We start from the raw sequence: 596 nt of genomic DNA on the forward strand, positions 1-596 counted from the left end.
GGACATCACATTCACACCCATTTTCAGACGACAAGCAAGTCCCCCCAATCAGGCAAACATTACTTCGTTGACATCCTGGTAAGGAAAGGATTCATCACACACAAAAAGCTCTAATCAAGTCTCCTCCATTAAGTCTGCATTGCTAAGGTATGACTCGGACGTCGAAAAGGGTTGGTTGGTGTTGTTTACTGTCCTTTCTCAAAGCGAGGAGTAGGACAGACTGTGGTTCTGAAGAGTGATTGTGGTTCTGAAAAGTGTGTTTGCGGGTTGATGATCAATTTGAGGGTGTGATTGTGGTATGATTGTGATTGTGGATTGATTCTAAGTGTGGATTAACTGTGATTGTGGACTGATTGTGATTGTGGATTAACTGCGATTGTGGATTAATTGTGGCTGTGAATTCATTGTGATTGTGGATTAATTATGATTGTGGATTAATTTTCATTGTGGATCAATTGTGATTGTGGATTGTGATTGTGGATTAATTGTTATTATGGATTAGTTGTGATTGTGGATTAATTGTTATTTTAGATGAACTGTGTATGTGGAATGATTGTGATTGTGGATTGTGATTGTGGAATGATTGTGATCATGGA

This window comes from Penaeus monodon, chromosome 28 (genome assembly GCF_015228065.2).
Source record: "Penaeus monodon isolate SGIC_2016 chromosome 28, NSTDA_Pmon_1, whole genome shotgun sequence".
Lineage (NCBI taxonomy): Eukaryota > Metazoa > Arthropoda > Malacostraca > Decapoda > Penaeidae > Penaeus > Penaeus monodon.